This window comes from Phyllobates terribilis, unplaced genomic scaffold (assembly GCF_046119375.1).
Source record: "Phyllobates terribilis strain yellow unplaced genomic scaffold, ASM4611937v1 Scaffold_123__1_contigs__length_5148117, whole genome shotgun sequence".
NCBI classification, from domain to species: Eukaryota; Metazoa; Chordata; class Amphibia; order Anura; family Dendrobatidae; genus Phyllobates; species Phyllobates terribilis.
This window is the reverse complement of record NW_027362883.1, coordinates 1,994,019-2,011,253: the sequence shown is the minus strand read 5'-3', so window position 1 is coordinate 2,011,253 and position 17,235 is coordinate 1,994,019. Positions and strand designations below refer to the sequence as shown.

Sequence of the window (17,235 nt, the reverse complement as noted above, 5' to 3'; positions counted from 1 at the left end):
AACAATATACTGAAAGGTCAATTATATTGTGCAGCTTATCTCACCACCTGTAGTTATTTAGGTGAAAGCTCCAAAATGCTTGCCTAATATGTCTGTTTATCCAAAAGGAAGTAAAAAGGGAGAGCTAGAAAGATAGCATTGCATCACATTACATGGCAATGCAATGCACAGTTGCTGAAGTTGAACCAAAATGAGCTTGTAATCTGGCTTCTGCAACTTTGAACATGAAAAATCCAATGAGGAGAAGAAAAGCAAAGCCAAAGAGTCCATCCCAAAATCCAACAAACAAGCAAAATGAACAAAAAACATTGAATTCAATTCTTTCTGATTTTAGAAACTGCATTAAAGAAGGGGTGCACCGGTCCTGGAGATACTGCAATACCAGGTCAATGCGTGGAGTGGACAGAGCAAGCTCTTTTTCCATCTCCCTGTTCTAAAAATCCATTTAATATATGGTCCCCAGATAGGGGACGTATCAGATATTAAACTGATAAGAACAGATACTACACTTGATCTTAGCCAAAAGGCCGAGAAGCGATAACCAGAATTGGTTTCAAACTACGGAGCCACCCAAGGATCCTGAAAAGTCCATTTGTGGAGATGAGCTCCTGGACTCCCGTTAAGAAGACATGTTGTCAACCTCTAGATCCCTTACATGCCTGCACTTTTCGGCTTGCTGCTGCTGCAATCCACGCGTTTTAGATCTGCATAACTCCACCTCTTTAAACACAGCACCTTCACCCCCTGCTGTTCCCACCCGCCTCAACACCGTTGGAAGGGAGGAGAACCAATTAAGGCGGGGGGTGGGGTGGAACGAGCAGCTGTCTACCCTTAGCAGGAGGGCTCCTGATTACATACCTCTCCTGCTGCTGCTGCTGCTGGCTGTCCAGCAGCAGACTGAAGGTGGCTGCTGCTGTGCACAGGTATATAAAGGCTCAGAGCCTATTATGACACGCGCAGCCAGCGTTCCATTGCCACATTCCATCTACTGCAGGCAGGATACCTGGCTGGCTGAATGTCGCTGAGAAGCTCACAGAGACCGCCATAAGCAACAGTTTAACAGAATGCCACAGACTAATCAACCAAACTTTTTGGGTTGGGTTCTCTTTTATAGTCTGCAGGCATTAAATGAAAGAAGTCAGTGTTCCAGCAGAAGGAGACAACGTTTCAGAAAAGGCATTGTAGCAAACCAAAAAAGAAATTTTAAGCGCAGCAGAGTAACCAGCGCACATACCTGTTAGCTCAGGTGAGTTTAAAAGGCTGCTGTTGATAACAAGGGCATTTGCTAAATAGATGGTGTGTGTGCAACAATATACTGAAAGGTCAATTATATTGTGCAGCTTATCTCACCACCTGTAGTTATTTAGGTGAAAGCTCCAAAATGCTTGCCTAATATGTCTGTTTATCCAAAAGGAAGTAAAAAGGGAGAGCTAGAAAGATAGCATTGCATCACATTACATGGCAATGCAATGCACAGTTGCTGAAGTTGAACCAAAATGAGCTTGTAATCTGGCTTCTGCAACTTTGAACATGAAAAATCCAATGAGGAGAAGAAAAGCAAAGCCAAAGAGTCCATCCCAAAATCCGACAAACAAGCAAAATGAACAAAAAACATTGAATTCAATTCTTTCTGATTTTAGAAACTGCATTAAAGAAGGGGTGCACCGGTCCTGGAGATACTGCAATACCAGGTCAATGCGTGGAGTGGACAGAGCAAGCTCTTTTTCCATCTCCCTGTTCTAAAAATCCATTTAATATATGGTCCCCAGATAGGGGACGTATCAGATATTAAACTGATAAGAACAGATACTACACTTGATCTTAGCCAAAAGGCCGAGAAGCGATAACCAGAATTGGTTTCAAACTACGGAGCCACCCAAGGATCCTGAAAAGTCCATTTGTGGAGATGAGCTCCTGGACTCCCGTTAAGAAGACATGTTGTCAACCTCTAGATCCCTTACATGCCTGCACTTTTCGGCTTGCTGCTGCTGCAATCCACGCGTTTTAGATCTGCATAACTCCACCTCTTTAAACACAGCACCTTCACCCCCTGCTGTTCCCACCCGCCTCAACACCGTTGGAAGGGAGGAGAACCAATTAAGGCGGGGGGTGGGGTGGAACGAGCAGCTGTCTACCCTTAGCAGGAGGGCTCCTGATTACATACCTCTCCTGCTGCTGCTGCTGCTGGCTGTCCAGCAGCAGACTGAAGGTGGCTGCTGCTGTGCACAGGTATATAAAGGCTCAGAGCCTATTATGACACGCACAGCCAGCGTTCCATTGCCACATTCCATCTACTGCAGGCAGGATACCTGGCTGGCTGAATGTCGCTGAGAAGCTCACAGAGACCGCCATAAGCAACAGTTTAACAGAATGCCACAGACTAATCAACCAAACTTTTTGGGTTGGGTTCTCTTTTATAGTCTGCAGGCATTAAATGAAAGAAGTCAGTGTTCCAGCAGAAGGAGACAACGTTTCAGAAAAGGCATTGTAGCAAACCAAAAAAGAAATTTTAAGCGCAGCAGAGTAACCAGCGCACATACCTGTTAGCTCAGGTGAGTTTAAAAGGCTGCTGTTGATAACAAGGGCATTTGCTAAATAGATGGTGTGTGTGCAACAATATACTGAAAGGTCAATTATATTGTGCAGCTTATCTCACCACCTGTAGTTATTTAGGTGAAAGCTCCAAAATGCTTGCCTAATATGTCTGTTTATCCAAAAGGAAGTAAAAAGGGAGAGCTAGAAAGATAGCATTGCATCACATTACATGGCAATGCAATGCACAGTTGCTGAAGTTGAACCAAAATGAGCTTGTAATCTGGCTTCTGCAACTTTGAACATGAAAAATCCAATGAGGAGAAGAAAAGCAAAGCCAAAGAGTCCATCCCAAAATCCGACAAACAAGCAAAATGAACAAAAAACATTGAATTCAATTCTTTCTGATTTTAGAAACTGCATTAAAGAAGGGGTGCACCGGTCCTGGAGATACTGCAATACCAGGTCAATGCGTGGAGTGGACAGAGCAAGCTCTTTTTCCATCTCCCTGTTCTAAAAATCCATTTAATATATGGTCCCCAGATAGGGGACGTATCAGATATTAAACTGATAAGAACAGATACTACACTTGATCTTAGCCAAAAGGCCGAGAAGCGATAACCAGAATTGGTTTCAAACTACGGAGCCACCCAAGGATCCTGAAAAGTCCATTTGTGGAGATGAGCGCCTGGACTCCCGTTAAGAAGACATGTTGTCAACCTCTAGATCCCTTACATGCCTGCACTTTTCGGCTTGCTGCTGCTGCAATCCACGCGTTTTAGATCTGCATAACTCCACCTCTTTAAACACAGCACCTTCACCCCCTGCTGTTCCCACCCGCCTCAACACCGTTGGAAGGGAGGAGAACCAATTAAGGCGGGGGGTGGGGTGGAACGAGCAGCTGTCTACCCTTAGCAGGAGGGCTCCTGATTACATACCTCTCCTGCTGCTGCTGCTGCTGGCTGTCCAGCAGCAGACTGAAGGTGGCTGCTGCTGTGCACAGGTATATAAAGGCTCAGAGCCTATTATGACACGCGCAGCCAGCGTTCCATTGCCACATTCCATCTACTGCAGGCAGGATACCTGGCTGGCTGAATGTCGCTGAGAAGCTCACAGAGATCGCCATAAGCAACAGTTTAACAGAATGCCACAGACTAATCAACCAAACTTTTTGGGTTGGGTTCTCTTTTATAGTCTGCAGGCATTAAATGAAAGAAGTCAGTGTTCCAGCAGAAGGAGACAACGTTTCAGAAAAGGCATTGTAGCAAACCAAAAAAGAAATTTTAAGCGCAGCAGAGTAACCAGCGCACATACCTGTTAGCTCAGGTGAGTTTAAAAGGCTGCTGTTGATAACAAGGGCATTTGCTAAATAGATGGTGTGTGTGCAACAATATACTGAAAGGTCAATTATATTGTGCAGCTTATCTCACCACCTGTAGTTATTTAGGTGAAAGCTCCAAAATGCTTGCCTAATATGTCTGTTTATCCAAAAGGAAGTAAAAAGGGAGAGCTAGAAAGATAGCATTGCATCACATTACATGGCAATGCAATGCACAGTTGCTGAAGTTGAACCAAAATGAGCTTGTAATCTGGCTTCTGCAACTTTGAACATGAAAAATCCAATGAGGAGAAGAAAAGCAAAGCCAAAGAGTCCATCCCAAAATCCGACAAACAAGCAAAATGAACAAAAAACATTGAATTCAATTCTTTCTGATTTTAGAAACTGCATTAAAGAAGGGGTGCACCGGTCCTGGAGATACTGCAATACCAGGTCAATGCGTGGAGTGGACAGAGCAAGCTCTTTTTCCATCTCCCTGTTCTAAAAATCCATTTAATATATGGTCCCCAGATAGGGGACGTATCAGATATTAAACTGATAAGAACAGATTTTTTTTTTTTTTTTTTTTTTTTTTTTCTCCTCAGACGAGGAAATTCCACAGTCTATGGAAACCAGACAAAGGAAAATTCCATCAAAACAGCTGCGTCAAATCCAATACGCAATTTGCTGTCCCCATCATCATCGGAAATATTTATTTCATATTTCAAAACAACAATAACAAAAATCAAGAGGTACTAACAATATATCTCCACTTTTTAACTTTCCATATTCCCTCCGCATCCACTTCCCCTCTCCTCTTTTTGTCCCATAGGAAACACACATACATCTTCCCCAAAATCACCTTCACACTATCCTTTACAGCAATTTCCTTCCTTTTAAACACATACACATTCCTCACATCCCATAACACTTCCTTTATACATGCAAGCATCAACCACAAGACTCTTTCCTTCGTCCCATCACATATTCCCAAACCAAACATAAACAACTCAAAAGACAACAAATTCACACCACACAATTCTTTACACAAAGGCCCCATTCTCCCAATCACATCTCTAGCATACTGGCAATTCCAAAAAACATGCAACACACTTTCCCTTCCACCACAGCCATTTCTTGGACACATTTCACTCCTCACCAAACCTCTATTCCTCTGAAACTCTCTCACAGGTAATACTCCATGTAAAGACTGCCACACAACTTCACTCTGTTTGTTGGTCATACCACTCATCCGCACTTTCTTCCAAACCTTCTGCACATCACCACCCCTAACCATATTTATTCCACATTCTACCTCTCTACATTCAATCATCCTATACACAGCCTTCTTATTCTCCAGCAATCTCACATCTGCATCACACAGTTCATACCTCACCAAAAACTTATAAACCCACACATACCATACAGGCACCTCAAAAGCAATCGGACATCGCAAATCCCTTTCTTGCCACTTTAAACGAAACAAATACGCTCCAAATAAATACCTACACATAGATGAAAACTTTCCATCCGCCCTAATCACTTTCAAAACAAACACAACGATATTCACACCAAAAAACACGTCCAAATTCGGAAAACCCAAACCACCTTTTTCCACTCTTTTAACCAAAATTTCTCTCCTAGCTCTCTCCATTTTCGAGTTCCACAAAAAAACAAATAAAATTCTATTCAAGCTTCTCATACACATATATCCTGGTGGAAATACTACCGCAATATATAAAAATATTGGCAACACCACACTCTTAACAATTAAAATCTTCCCAAAAAAGGATAAACTCCTCAATTTCCAAAAATTCAACTTCTGCTCAACTTTTCCTTTCGCATCATCCCAACTTTCTTTCCCATCCAAACTCTCTGAAAACTTCACACCCAAAACTTTAATAGGTCCATTCACTACATTCACACCTACATCCCTACTTAAACTTCCGCCTCCAAAACCCTTACACTCACTCTTTTCCCAATTCACTTTAAACGCAGATGCACCACAAAAAATAGACACTAACAACTTCACCCGCCTCACCGAACATTCAGAATCACATAATACACACACGTCATCCATATAACCACTCACCTTCCATTCTTTTCCTCCACCTCCCGGCACTTGCACACCACGAATTACCTTATCTTTCCTCAGCATACAGAACAATGGCTCAATTGCACAAATAAATGCTACAGGGGACAAAGGACACCCCTGTCGCACACCCGAAAACACATTCACTTTCCTACCCACATACCCATTCATTAAAACACAGCTATAAACACCCGCATACAAACTTCTCACTCGCCCAACAAAATCAGCCGGAAAACCCATTTTTAACAACACTCTGAACAAAAAACCATGCGACAACCTATCATAAGCCTTTTCAAAATCCAAACTTAACAAAAATACACTCTTCTTACGACCCATGCAATCCCATAGACAATCTCTTAACATACACACACACTCATGAATCCGCCTCCCAGGTACCGCACAACACTGCTCATCCCCAATCACACTCTCTATCACATCACGCATCCTATTAGCCATAAGTTTTGCATAGATTTTATAATCACAATTAAGTAACGTTATTGGCCTCCAATTCCTCAGACTTTTCAAATCCCCTTTCTTAGGAATTAACACAATCAAACCTGCACGCATACTCTCAGTCACCTCCATGTTTCCCCACATATACTTACATACATCCACAAAGTCCTTACCAATCACACCCCACATCACACGATAAAATTCTACTGGGAGGCCATCCTCCCCCGGCGTCTTATTCAAAGCCATACTACACATAACCTTCCATACCTCATCACCAGTCACCTCACCCATCACTCTCTCTCTTTCTGCTTCACTCAACTTACTCTCTAACACACTCAAAACATCATTCTCCAAACATTCATCCCTCTGTTTCACTGCATACAGATCCTCATAAAACTTAGCCACCTCTTCACACATATCCTCTCCACTCACCTCACTTCCATCTGCTCCATACACCACGCTCATACTCTGTTTCTTTCCAAAAACTTTTTTAAAGAAAAACCGAGAACATTTCTCATCCTGCTCCATCTTATCAATCTTTGCCCTAAACACTATGCTTCTCCCTCTCTCCAACAAAAACTCACTAATCTCCTTTTTTACCTCTAAAATATCCTCCTCCACCTCAACTCCTCCTTCCCTTAACTTATACAAAACGCTCAACCGCGCGTTCAGTTTAACAAAACTCTCTCTTTTAATTGCTGCATACTTGTATCCTAAATTTTTAAAGAACATTTTTGTTTGTTTCTTCACCCAGTCCCACCACTCACAAACATTCCCAAACTCATTTTTATGCTTACACCATTCTTCATACCGCCTTTCATACTCCTTTCTCACATCTTCATTCTCTAACAGTTTAACATTTAACTTCCACAATCCTCTCCCAAACACTCCATCAACTTTTATATCCAACTCACACAACATACACACATGATCTGAAAAAAGAACGTTTTCCTGCCTATAATTAACAGAAACCATATTTTTAGAAATAAAACAATAATCCAATCTGGATTGTACCCTACCACTCTCAGAAAAGAAAGTGTTCAACAAAGGATTCATGTTACACACGCGCTGCATATCACACAACCCAAAATCATTCACTAACTCCAATAATGCTTTCCCAGACACATCCACATTCACTCTCCCCACATCACAGTTCATATCACCCACAATTACCACAGGTATTCTTCCTGGAACAAAAAGCTTAATTTTTTCAAATAAATTTTTGCGCTCATTTTTTTCAACTGGCGCATAAACATTAATAACACAAAACTTTACATTCTTGTATACAAAATTAGCAAGGATACATCTCCCCACCTCAATAACCAAATAATCACTCAAAACAACCTCCCTTCCTTTAACCAAAATACCCACACCATCATTCTTATTACATGCACTCCCCGACCACACAGACGCTCCATAAGACCATTCATCCCCTTTCACACCATCCACTACCCCACATTCTTGTAAACAAAAAATAGATGCATTTTGCATAGCTAAAAACTCAAAAATAGCAGCTCTTCTTACTTTACTTTTAAACACTCTTACGTTTTGGGACACTATGGTAAATCCCATAATACTTCTACTCCTTCACCAATTACACAAAGAAATAGCCTTTGGCCTAAACCAAAGCTCACAAGAGGACAAAAAGAAAAAACATTTACAATATTATATGGTGACACTATCCAGCACCACCACTATCCTCCTCCGCCATCAGAACAGAACAGCTGGTTTCCGACCCGCTGGCTTCACCAGCCACACTCCTCATTCTGGCAGTTCTGATCTTCCTCTGAGGCTCACTAAAATCTGCATCATCACTGCCCCCACCATCCTCCCTACGACTCTTCTTTGCACCCCTATCATCCTCCGAAGAAAAATCTTCAATGTTTTCAGGACCCGAAGGGTGTTCAGGACTGTCGGGTTCCGAGATTTGCACTTCACATCCTGTTGCGTCCATTGCCTCTCCAAAAGTCATCATCTCAGGCAGCTCTGCTTCCACCACTTTCCTAGATATTCTCGCAGACACTGCCTTTTTCTCCACCTTTGCCACTTCCCTCCAGAACTCCTTTTCTTCCCTCCGCTTCTTCCTCATTTCTTCAGCAGAAGAAGAACATGGTCTCAGGGACACCTCCTCTGGCGCCGTAGAGGGAGAGGCTCTACCAGTTTCCCGCCTCCTTCCCTCTCTCTCCTCCCTCTCCAATCTTTCCAGCACTTTCAGTGCGCTTGCCATCTGCCTCCTCTCCAGCTCCTCCTCCTTCTGTTCTTTATCAGAACGTCTAGGTGCACTCATAGGACAGTCCTTATACATGTGATCACTACTCCCACAGACATCACAGGACTTGGCCTCTGGACACTGGTTGGCCATATGCCCCTCCTTTCTGCAATTTCGGCAACACTGCCCTTTAAGGCATGTTACCATGGTATGTCCGAAAGAAAAGCATCTACGGCAAAACATGGGCTGGCCTGGGTAAAAGAGGAAACCTCTATGGCCTGCAACGGAAAAATTTGATGGAGGGTGTCTAAAGCCCCCCACACTGTCAGGATCCCTTTTCAATTTCACACGGAATTTATACTGGCAGTTAAAGATTCCTAGACAATTGACTTGCTTCACTCCCTTCCGCACATATTCACAGTAGCGAGAGAGGAAGCACTCCAGCAGCTCAGGGTCTGTAAAAGGGTTATAGACAGTCACAATCACCTCCTTTTCTTGCAGACCAAACAAAGGTTCCCATCTAACTCCTTCCAAGCAGGGGTCACTAGAGTGACCACGGAGCCATTCAAAGACATTAAGGCAAACATTCTGGTCCATAAAGGTAACGTCATAATTACCTTGACGTGAAAATTCGTTGACACTGAAGATCTCAGAACGTCTTGCTCCAGCTTTGCCTTCAACGATGTCTTGGACAATGAAAACCACGTTGTTCTTGTTCTGGTCAGATGGATCCACGGACAAACGGATGGTGTTCTTCACAAAAGACATCTTGGATTCTGTCGGTATGGAATACCACAGGAAAAAGCAGAAAATCCTCCACAAAAGGGTCCGGATTCCTCCAGGAGACTCGCACCAATCAAGGTACAGTCATACGATCTTAGCCAAAAGGCCGAGAAGCGATAACCAGAATTGGTTTCAAACTACGGAGCCACCCAAGGATCCTGAAAAGTCCATTTGTGGAGATGAGCTCCTGGACTCCCGTTAAGAAGACATGTTGTCAACCTCTAGATCCCTTACATGCCTGCACTTTTCGGCTTGCTGCTGCTGCAATCCACGCGTTTTAGATCTGCATAACTCCACCTCTTTAAACACAGCACCTTCACCCCCTGCTGTTCCCACCCACCTCAACACCGTTGGAAGGGAGGAGAACCAATTAAGGCGGGGGGTGGGGTGGAACGAGCAGCTGTCTACCCTTAGCAGGAGGGCTCCTGATTACATACCTCTCCTGCTGCTGCTGCTGCTGGCTGTCCAGCAGCAGACTGAAGGTGGCTGCTGCTGTGCACAGGTATATAAAGGCTCAGAGCCTATTATGACATGCGCAGCCAGCGTTCCATTGCCACATTCCATCTACTGCAGGCAGGATACCTGGCTGGCTGAATGTCGCTGAGAAGCTCACAGAGACCGCCATAAGCAACAGTTTAACAGAATGCCACAGACTAATCAACCAAACTTTTTGGGTTGGGTTCTCTTTTATAGTCTGCAGGCATTAAATGAAAGAAGTCAGTGTTCCAGCAGAAGGAGACAACGTTTCAGAAAAGGCATTGTAGCAAACCAAAAAAGAAATTTTAAGCGCAGCAGAGTAACCAGCGCACATACCTGTTAGCTCAGGTGAGTTTAAAAGGCTGCTGTTGATAACAAGGGCATTTTCTAAATAGATGGTGTGTGTGCAACAATATACTGAAAGGTCAATTATATTGTGCAGCTTATCTCACCACCTGTAGTTATTTAGGTGAAAGCTCCAAAATGCTTGCCTAATATGTCTGTTTATCCAAAAGGAAGTAAAAAGGGAGAGCTAGAAAGATAGCATTGCATCACATTACATGGCAATGCAATGCACAGTTGCTGAAGTTGAACCAAAATGAGCTTGTAATCTGGCTTCTGCAACTTTGAACATGAAAAATCCAATGAGGAGAAGAAAAGCAAAGCCAAAGAGTCCATCCCAAAATCCGACAAACAAGCAAAATGAACAAAAAACATTGAATTCAATTCTTTCTGATTTTAGAAACTGCATTAAAGAAGGGGTGCACCGGTCCTGGAGATACTGCAATACCAGGTCAATGCGTGGAGTGGACAGAGCAAGCTCTTTTTCCATCTCCCTGTTCTAAAAATCCATTTAATATATGGTCCCCAGATAGGGGACGTATCAGATATTAAACTGATAAGAACAGATTTTTTTTTTTTATCGAAAGCCCGAATTCGTGTACAAAACCCGAGTGCGCTTAAAAAAGTGACAAGTGCCACAAAAAAAGTGCACTAGGATGCTGGTCTTCTTGAAACCCTCTCCAAAAGGAGAAGGGTCCCCCAAACCATTCCCCGTCCCTCCGAGCCAAAAGGCCACAGCGAGGAACAGGGACAAAAAGCCACCTCCAGCCGAAGCCAGAGGCGACCCAATCTTACCCCCAGCACCTGCCCGAGTTCTCACCCGAGCAAGGCACTGGGAGCCAAAGACTGTGCTCCCCTCCCGGAAGAGGGGAGCCAACAAAGCTCTCCTCCCAAAAGAGGAGAGCCAGGGGGGGTTCAGGGGGGAGCGGAACCTGATGGCCACACACTCCCCCCCTAGACCTGCCAAGAGAGGAACCCGTAAGGGAACCGCATCCAGACAAAGTCCTAGTAGGACGTGACACACGTGAATAAGTGGACACACAGTGACAAAGAAATTAAATAAATAGTGAAGGTTTCACAGTATAATACTGCCCGGACCTTCGACCGGGAATTGAAAAATTCCCCATCCTAAGGCCAGAAGGCCCGGAATAAGGGTGTGTGCGAAGAAAGAAAATTTGAAGTGCTTGTGCAAATGTGCCATAAACTCAAGTGGGGTTCCCAATCCCAGTGAGTTAAGGCACCCCAGGGTCACCACTCCTGGGGCACTTCACACTTCGGGCTTTCGATCTTCCCCGGCCCAATGGCGTCGATCCTGGGGGGCCATGCTTTCCACCAGATGACTATATTAGCCACCTGGCATACTAACAAGCGCCTAAACCCCAGTGTGCATAATGTATCAATCTACTAGGGCGGCCAACATCCAAAACCGCCTTTTCGAAAGATACTACACCTGATCTTAGCCAAAAGGCCGAGAAGCGATAACCAGAATTGGTTTCAAACTACGGAGCCACCCAAGGATCCTGAAAAGTCCATTTGTGGAGATGAGCTCCTGGACTCCCGTTAAGAAGACATGTTGTCAACCTCTAGATCCCTTACATGCCTGCACTTTTCGGCTTGCTGCTGCTGCAATCCACGCGTTTTAGATCTGCATAACTCCACCTCTTTAAACACAGCACCTTCACCCCCTGCTGTTCCCACCCGCCTCAACACCGTTGGAAGGGAGGAGAACCAATTAAGGCGGGGGGTGGGGTGGAACGAGCAGCTGTCTACCCTTAGCAGGAGGGCTCCTGATTACATACCTCTCCTGCTGCTGCTGCTGCTGGCTGTCCAGCAGCAGACTGAAGGTGGCTGCTGCTGTGCACAGGTATATAAAGGCTCAGAGCCTATTATGACACGCGCAGCCAGCGTTCCATTGCCACATTCCATCTACTGCAGGCAGGATACCTGGCTGGCTGAATGTCGCTGAGAAGCTCACAGAGACCGCCATAAGCAACAGTTTAACAGAATGCCACAGACTAATCAACCAAACTTTTTGGGTTGGGTTCTCTTTTATAGTCTGCAGGCATTAAATGAAAGAAGTCAGTGTTCCAGCAGAAGGAGACAACGTTTCAGAAAAGGCATTGTAGCAAACCAAAAAAGAAATTTTAAGCGCAGCAGAGTAACCAGCGCACATACCTGTTAGCTCAGGTGAGTTTAAAAGGCTGCTGTTGATAACAAGGGCATTTGCTAAATAGATGGTGTGTGTGCAACAATATACTGAAAGGTCAATTATATTGTGCAGCTTATCTCACCACCTGTAGTTATTTAGGTGAAAGCTCCAAAATGCTTGCCTAATATGTCTGTTTATCCAAAAGGAAGTAAAAAGGGAGAGCTAGAAAGATAGCATTGCATCACATTACATGGCAATGCAATGCACAGTTGCTGAAGTTGAACCAAAATGAGCTTGTAATCTGGCTTCTGCAACTTTGAACATGAAAAATCCAATGAGGAGAAGAAAAGCAAAGCCAAGGAGTCTATCCCAAAATCCGACAAACAAGCAAAATGAACAAAAAACATTGAATTCAATTCTTTCTGATTTTAGAAACTGCATTAAAGAAGGGGTACACCGGTCCTGGAGATACTGCAATACCAGGTCAATGCGTGGAGTGGACAGAGCAAGCTCTTTTTCCATCTCCCTGTTCTAAAAATCCATTTAATATATGGTCCCCAGATAGGGGACGTATCAGATATTAAACTGATAAGAACAGATACTACACTTGATCTTAGCCAAAAGGCCGAGAAGCGATAACCAGAATTGGTTTCAAACTACGGAGCCACCCAAGGATCCTGAAATGTCCATTTGTGGAGATGAGCTCCTGGACTCCCGTTAAGAAGACATGTTGTCAACCTCTAGATCCCTTACATGCCTGCACTTTTCGGCTTGCTGCTGCTGCAATCCATGCGTTTTAGATCTGCATAACTCCACCTCTTTAAACACAGCACCTTCACCCCCTGCTGTTCCCACCCGCCTCAACACCCTTGGAAGGGAGGAGAACCAATTAAGGCGGGGGGTGGGGTGGAACGAGCAGCTGTCTACCCTTAGCAGGAGGGCTCCTGATTACATACCTCTCCTGCTGCTGCTGCTGCTGGCTGTCCAGCAGCAGACTGAAGGTGGCTGCTGCTGTGCACAGGTATATAAAGGCTCAGAGCCTATTATGACACGCGCAGCCAGCGTTCCATTGCCACATTCCATCTACTGCAGGCAGGATACCTGGCTGGCTGAATGTCGCTGAGAAGCTCACAGAGACCGCCATAAGCAACAGTTTAACAGAATCCCACAGACTAATCAACCAAACTTTTTGGGTTGGGTTCTCTTTTATAGTCTGCAGGCATTAAATGAAAGAAGTCAGTGTTCCAGCAGAAGGAGACAACGTTTCAGAAAAGGCATTGTAGCAAACCAAAAAAGAAATTTTAAGCGCAGCAGAGTAACCAGCGCACATACCTGTTAGCTCAGGTGAGTTTAAAAGGCTGCTGTTGATAACAAGGGCATTTGCTAAATAGATGGTGTGTGTGCAACAATATACTGAAAGGTCAATTATATTGTGCAGCTTATCTCACCACCTGTAGTTATTTAGGTGAAAGCTCCAAAATGCTTGCCTAATATGTCTGTTTATTCAAAAGGAAGTAAAAAGGGAGAGCTAGAAAGATAGCATTGCATCACATTACATGGCAATGTAATGCACAGTTGCTGAAGTTGAACCAAAATGAGCTTGTAATCTGGCTTCTGCAACTTTGAACATGAAAAATCCAATGAGGAGAAGAAAAGCAAAGCCAAAGAGTCCATCCCAAAATCCGACAAACAAGCAAAATGAACAAAAAACATTGAATTCAATTCTTTCTGATTTTAGAAACTGCATTAAAGAAGGGGTGCACCGGTCCTGGAGATACTGCAATACCAGGTCAATGCGTGGAGTGGACAGAGCAAGCTCTTTTTCCATCTCCCTGTTCTAAAAATCCATTTAATATATGGTCCCCAGATAGGGGACGTATCAGATATTAAACTGATAAGAACAGATACTACACTTGATCTTAGCCAAAAGGCCGAGAAGCGATAACCAGAATTGGTTTCAAACTACGGAGCCACCCAAGGATCCTGAAAAGTCCATTTGTGGAGATGAGCTCCTGGACTCCCGTTAAGAAGACATGTTGTCAACCTCTAGATCCCTTACATGCCTGCACTTTTCGGCTTGCTGCTGCTGCAATCCACGCGTTTTAGATCTGCATAACTCCACCTCTTTAAACACAGCACCTTCACCCCCTGCTGTTCCCACCCGCCTCAACACCGTTGGAAGGGAGGAGAACCAATTAAGGCGGGGGGTGCGGTGGAACGAGCAGCTGTCTACCCTTAGCAGGAGGGCTCCTGATTACATACCTCTCCTGCTGCTGCTGCTGCTGGCTGTCCAGCAGCAGACTGAAGGTGGCTGCTGCTGTGCACAGGTATATAAAGGCTCAGAGCCTATTATGACACGCGCAGCCAGCGTTCCATTGCCACATTCCATCTACTGCAGGCAGGATACCTGGCTGGCTGAATGTCGCTGAGAAGCTCACAGAGACCGCCATAAGCAACAGTTTAACAGAATGCCACAGACTAATCAACCAAACTTTTTGGGTTGGGTTCTCTTTTATAGTCTGCAGGCATTAAATGAAAGAAGTCAGTGTTCCAGCAGAAGGAGACAACGTTTCAGAAAAGGCATTGTAGCAAACCAAAAAAGAAATTTTAAGCGCAGCAGAGTAACCAGCGCACATACCTGTTAGCTCAGGTGAGTTTAAAAGGCTGCTGTTGATAACAAGGGCATTTGCTAAATAGATGGTGTGTGTGCAACAATATACTGAAAGGTCAATTATATTGTGCAGCTTATCTCACCACCTGTAGTTATTTAGGTGAAAGCTCCAAAATGCTTGCCTAATATGTCTGTTTATCCAAAAGGAAGTAAAAAGGGAGAGCTAGAAAGATAGCATTGCATCACATTACATGGCAATGCAATGCACAGTTGCTGAAGTTGAACCAAAATGAGCTTGTAATCTGGCTTCTGCAACTTTGAACATGAAAAATCCAATGAGGAGAAGAAAAGCAAAGCCAAAGAGTCCATCCCAAAATCCGACAAACAAGCAAAATGAACAAAAAACATTGAATTCAATTCTTTCTGATTTTAGAAACTGCATTAAAGAAGGGGTGAACCGGTCCTGGAGATACTGCAATACCAGGTCAATGCGTGGAGTGGACAGAGCAAGCTCTTTTTCCATCTCCCTGTTCTAAAAATCCATTTAATATATGGTCCCCAGATAGGGGACGTATCAGATATTAAACTGATAAGAACAGATTTTTTTTTTTTTTTTTTTTTTTTTTTTCCATAACACTCAGATTACAAGTACCATCTCGATTCCATACTTCTGAAAACGGTGATGGACCAAATCCATCATCGTGTCATTTTAAAACAAAAAAACATTATTTAATGCATATACAAAAAAAACAAAACAACAACCAGTATTTCCTCTCAGACACATAATATATAGAGGAAGGAAACAAAACACATTACTGCATTCCTCCCTTCAACGCATAATATGTTAGATACTCCAACAGTCCTTTCTCTTGCGAGAAAGATTCAAAGTTTGTATTCACATAATCTATCCATGTCCTTCCCACCTTATAGGTTTCAAAAAACCTCTCTTTATTTGCCTTCACACTTGCGATTACCTTTGGAAAAAAAGCTTCAAAACACACACCACTTCCCTTCATTTCCGCAATTCCTTTTTTAACTTTGTCCATTTCTTTATCAGCTTCCTCCTCTTCTGTTTGCCTCTGAACCTCTACCGTCTTCTTTTTTTCTTTCTTTTCCGCCTTTGCACTTTCCATCTTCTCCTTATTACTCTTTCTCTTTGGGCATTCCTTAAACCTATGCCCAATTTCCATACACAGGTTACACTTATTCCTTTCTACTGGACATGATTTAGAAACATGTCCTTCCGCTTTACACTTCCAACACTTTTCTGCAGTACAGTCTTCACGTTTATGACCATATACCTCACAAATTGAACAAAAGGAATCCATCCCATTAAAGAATAAATTCCCACTTACTTTACCAAGCTTAAACCTTTGAGGCGGGTAGGAAAAACTCCTATCCTTGTTCATGTTAAATTCCACAAAAAATTTCCACTTTCCCGTCCATACTCCGAATTCATTCATTACTTTACCTTTTGATACTACAGACTTGGCAAAACCACTCAAAAACGTGACAATGTCCTCTTCTGGAACCAGTGGTGAAAACATCTTCACTGTCACCATCTTTTCACTACTAAATACGTGACGTTGAAACCGAATTCCAACAAACTTCTCATGTCTCAATTCATCAAAAGAATCCATATAGTTCTCCAAAATCTTCCTAGACTCAAAAAACACGTCATAGACACCCTTTTGGGGATAATCCATAACTGCCACGATGTCTTCTTTTTTCACCTTTGCGACACCCAAGATGATCTCCTTCATAATAAACCGAAAGTCCTTAACCTTCTGACAGTCTCTCCGGACAAAAATCCGGAAAGCGGTCTCCACACGTGCATGTTCTGGAACCTCCAACTTCGGCCACAACTCCGCCTCTGTTGCCATGATTCTCCAACAGAATTAGCGTAATCTCCACTCCAACACACAGAAGGAGCGAGTATGATCGCTTCCCGTTGTCTGGGGACTAAGCCGACACGCCTATAGCAGCAAGAGGGTGAAGTCCCCACAATTAAGTAAGGACGATCCCCCAAGGCCGACGAGCCAGGTACCCCAGACACCTCCAACCAAAACCAAGGCAGCAATCGCTAAATCACTGCACTTGATCTTAGCCAAAAGGCCGAGAAGCGATAACCAGAATTGGTTTCAAACTACGGAGCCACCCAAGGATCCTGAAAAGTCCATTTGTGGAGATGAGCTCCTGGACTCCCGTTAAGAAGACATGTTGTCAACCTCTAGATCCCTTACATGCCTGCACTTTTCGGCTTGCTGCT

General features: G+C 43.7%; 8 non-coding genes across 8 annotated transcripts; all 8 read right to left on the bottom strand.

Annotated features, from left to right (window-relative positions):
* Nucleotides 1–348: 348 nt before the first annotated feature.
* On the bottom strand, nucleotides 349–539 carry LOC141202029 (U2 spliceosomal RNA). Its single transcript, XR_012273316.1, has one exon. It is a non-coding gene; the product is annotated as a U2 spliceosomal RNA (small nuclear RNA).
* Nucleotides 540–1,654: 1,115 nt separating this feature from the next.
* On the bottom strand, nucleotides 1,655–1,845 carry LOC141202028 (U2 spliceosomal RNA). The gene has a single exon (XR_012273315.1). It is a non-coding gene; the product is annotated as a U2 spliceosomal RNA (small nuclear RNA).
* A 1,115-nt stretch (nucleotides 1,846–2,960) lies between these two features.
* Nucleotides 2,961–3,151, bottom strand: LOC141202026 (U2 spliceosomal RNA). Its single transcript, XR_012273313.1, has one exon. It is a non-coding gene; the product is annotated as a U2 spliceosomal RNA (small nuclear RNA).
* A 1,115-nt stretch (nucleotides 3,152–4,266) lies between these two features.
* LOC141202628 (U2 spliceosomal RNA) lies at nucleotides 4,267–4,465 on the bottom strand. The gene has a single exon (XR_012273856.1). It is a non-coding gene; the product is annotated as a U2 spliceosomal RNA (small nuclear RNA).
* Nucleotides 4,466–10,620: 6,155 nt separating this feature from the next.
* Nucleotides 10,621–10,804, bottom strand: LOC141202539 (U2 spliceosomal RNA). Its single transcript, XR_012273801.1, has one exon. It is a non-coding gene; the product is annotated as a U2 spliceosomal RNA (small nuclear RNA).
* Nucleotides 10,805–12,801: 1,997 nt separating this feature from the next.
* LOC141202283 (U2 spliceosomal RNA) lies at nucleotides 12,802–12,992 on the bottom strand. The gene has a single exon (XR_012273562.1). It is a non-coding gene; the product is annotated as a U2 spliceosomal RNA (small nuclear RNA).
* Nucleotides 12,993–14,107: 1,115 nt separating this feature from the next.
* On the bottom strand, nucleotides 14,108–14,298 carry LOC141202025 (U2 spliceosomal RNA). The gene has a single exon (XR_012273312.1). It is a non-coding gene; the product is annotated as a U2 spliceosomal RNA (small nuclear RNA).
* Nucleotides 14,299–15,413: 1,115 nt separating this feature from the next.
* Nucleotides 15,414–15,609, bottom strand: LOC141202667 (U2 spliceosomal RNA). Its single transcript, XR_012273885.1, has one exon. It is a non-coding gene; the product is annotated as a U2 spliceosomal RNA (small nuclear RNA).
* Between the last annotated feature and the right edge of the window lie 1,626 nt (nucleotides 15,610–17,235).